A 3,843-nucleotide genomic window follows, 5' to 3' on the forward strand; every position below is an offset into this window, starting at 1 on the left:
ATTGATTTCCTAGTTTAAATCCTGTTGTTTGATCGTTGTTTGATTTGCTTTTGTATTGCTCTGTTTTTCTTGCATTGCTCTGTTTTCCGGATTTGTCCAGCTCGACCCTGCACTCAATCTACACTCAATCGAGTGCTTGCTCGAGTTCATCCCCAGAATTCTTGTTTATGCTTTGTAGTTGTCCTGTCTTATCTCTTGTCTCATTCTAGTTGCATTTCTGTTGCATTTACTTAGTGTCATGTTCATTACTTGCCTTGCATAAGTTCATTAGCATAGTTTCTATTTCTGTTCTAGCTTCATAACTGTTATAATCATTCTGTTTCATTTACATTTAGCACCTAGTTCTAGTAGCTTTTACATTCTGCATTTTACATTTCATCATAGGATTGTTAGTGACAAACATCCTTAATATTTGGCTTGACTTAGACATATATGCACATCCTGATTGCGCTCGACCGAGTGCCTGTCCGAGTCTGTACTCGTGTCTGTTAATGCAAACAAGATCCAAGGGTCATCACAATCTTCAGAGACTCCTTGATCACATTAACCGACCACCAAGGGACCTGAGACAGCAGAAACCAAGAATCAATAAGGAACAAGAACAACAAGTGCTAATGGAGCAACAAGATCAACAAGCTCCAAGGGCAAGGAACATTGGCGCTGGGGAAGCACCTAACACACACAACCAAAGAGTTGGTATTGTGCCTCCTGCAGTTGCCAATAATAATTATGAAATCAAGAGTGGATTGATCTCCATGATACAAGCCAACAAATTTCATGGGTTGCCAATGGAGGATCCTCTAGATCACCTTGATGAGTTTGACAGGATATGTGGACTCACAAAAATCAATGGAGTTAGTGAAGATGGCTTCAAGTTAAGGCTATTCCCATTTTCCCTTGGAGACAAAGCTCATCTATGGGAGAAGACTCTTCCTACTGGAGCTATAACCACATGGGATGCATGCAAGAAAGCTTTTCTGGCCAAGTTCTTCTCCAATGCAAGGACTGCTAGGTTGAGGAATGAAATTTCTGGGTTTGCTCAAAGGAATAATGAGAGCTTTTGTGAAGCTTGGGAGAGGTTTAAAGGATTCCAAACTCAGTGTCCTCACCATGGCTTCAGCAATGAGTCCCTTCTAAGCACTTTGTATAGAGGAGTGCTTCCCAAGATAAGAATGCTTCTTGATACAGCTTCAAATGGCAACTTCCTCAACAAGAATGTGGAAGAAGGATGGGAATTGGTTGAGAACCTTGCTCAGTCAGATGGTAATTATAATGAAGATTATGATAGAACCATAAGGATCCCCTCCACTGATCAAGAGGACAAACACAAGCATGATTTAAAGATGGTCAATGAGAAGCTTGACAAGATTCTCCTAAGCCAGTCAAAAACCATTCACTTCATTGGTGAAGAAGAAGCTCCAGTCCAAGAAGGAGATAGGGAGTTTGCTGAGTTGTGTTATATGCAGAACCAAGGAGGAGGATACAAAGGCTACAACCAAGGTGGAGGATTCAAGCAGAACAACCTCTCTTATAGGAGCACCAATGTAGCCAACCCTCAAGACCAAGTCTATCCACCTCCTCAGCCTCAACAACAGAACAACTATGCACCCAAGCAGCAGCAACAAGTGTTCCAGCCCCAATTGTGTCCCCCACCAGGGTTTCAGACTAACCAAGGCCAGGAACAAGACCTAAGAGCAATGATACAACAACTGTTGATTGGGAAAACCAATGGAAAGATTGAGGAAGCCAAACAGTTTGCTGAGTTGAATCAAAGGTTAACATCACAGTATAATGATCTCAATATGAAGTTTGAAGGTCTGAACTCAAGAGTGAAGTATATGGAGAGCAATATAGCATCTACTTCAGCTCCAAAACCCACCCAACTCCCTGGAAAAGTAGTTCAAAACCGAAAGGAGTTTACTGCCAAAGCCATTCATATCTTTGAAGAAAAAGTCACTGGGGACAGTGAAGTTCAAGTTGGGGAGGATTGGTCATTTCTTGAAGCTCAGAGTGAAGTTTGTGCAAAGCAGTCTGAATCCGGTATTGCACTCGACCAGGTGCTCGAGCAAGCATTCGACCGAGTGAGTGTTCGAGTGGTCGATCGAGCTGAAGAGTCAGATGCTGTCAAGCCTGCTAAGTACATCCCTCCTGCTTACAAACCGCCTCTACCATTCCCAGGACGTTTCAAGGCACAGAAGCTTAAGGAATTAAGGGAAATCATTGAGAAAAAACAAATGTTGACTTTGCAACAAAAGGAAGAGAAGGCTTTGAAGGAAGAGGTTGTGATTGAGAAACAAGAAGAAGTGATGGCCATACAAGAGATCATCATTGCTTACCAAGAAGAAGAGAGAGGACCTGCCTTGGAACAGTATGATCCATATCCTCTCTATAAGGATTTTTTGCTTGATTTATCAAAGAAGAAGGCTCAAGCTCAAGATGAGAAGGATCTTGAAGACCTTGGAGGAGTAATCATCCCAATTAAGCTTAAGGATCCAGGTCCATTCTATCTGCCTTGCACACTTAGCTATCTTCACTACAACCAGTGCTTATGTGGTTTGGGGGCATCTATCAGTGTGATGCCCTATTCTATAGCACAAAAGCTTGGGCACACTGACTTCAAGTCCACCAACCTTCATATATGCCTAGCTGATGGTTCAAACAGAGATGTGGTTGGCAAGTTGGAGAATATTCCAGTCAAGATAGGAAGAGCAAGGGTTCATACAGATTTTGTGGTATTGGAGATGGACAAGGAACCTGAAGATCCTATCATCCTTGGGAGGCCATTCTTAACCACAGTTGGAGCTGTTATTGATGTTAAGGAAGGTCTTGTGACCTTGAACAATTCTGAGGGTATAGCTATGAAGTTTAACATCATAACCCAACCAACCTTCCTACCATTGATGATCAACCTTTTACTATCAAGGACAAAGGTGGTCATGAAGGTTTAAGTGAAGTGGCAACTCCAAAGGACAATCTCTCTCTTCAAGAGGATCCTGTGGAAAAGCTTAAGAGGTCAGTTCAAGAGTTGACTGGTATGGTTAAGGATCTCCAAGTCAAGCTAAACAAGAGGTCTTTGAGGAAAGCAAGACCAAGGCTCAAAATCAAGAAGAAATATGGTTTGTGTGTTAAGGGTGAGGTGATCAAGGATCAGACTCACAGTGATCAAGAAGTGCCAGGGAGGATTTCATCACCTCCTTGGTATCTAAACAAAGCCTAAGAAGGCAGCCAAAGTCAAGCTTAGTGACTCTAAACAAGCTCACTAGGGAGGAAGTCCCTAAGGTATCCTTTGTAAATATGCTTTATTTTCTTAGTAGTTTTGATGTCTTTTCTTTTAATGTTTGTGTTGGGCAAGCCTTTTAATGAAAGTGTAGATGGATATGAAGAGATATGGACTTGGGGAAGGAGATTCGCAAGCCCACTCGACCAGCCCACGAGAGGTACTCGACCGAGTTGGCAAAGAAGTAATGCTCACTCGATTCTCATTTCTCTAGAATGATCGAGTGGAGGGAAGAAAAAGCAGAAAAATTTTGAAATCTCAAACTTTGGTCAAGGAGCTCGACTACGTGCTGGTCGATTGTGGGGTCGAGTGGCAGCAAAAAGCAGGTCAAAGATTCCCATTTCAAATTTGAATGGTATGGACGCTCCACCCTTGTCTCCTTGTCCCCTTAGCTTCTTTAAATAGAGCCTTACACGATCCTATATCTCTCACACTCTCTCATTTGCTCAAAACAACTAAAATCAAGTTTTAAAATCTCTCTCAAAGTTCATCTTTTGCTCAAGCTTAGCTCTTTTAAGTTTTTGGGTCACTAACCTATTAACCTTAAGCTTTGAGTCTATTCCCTT

Source organism: Camelina sativa, chromosome 13 (assembly GCF_000633955.1).
Source record: "Camelina sativa cultivar DH55 chromosome 13, Cs, whole genome shotgun sequence".
Taxonomy (NCBI): domain Eukaryota; kingdom Viridiplantae; phylum Streptophyta; class Magnoliopsida; order Brassicales; family Brassicaceae; genus Camelina; species Camelina sativa.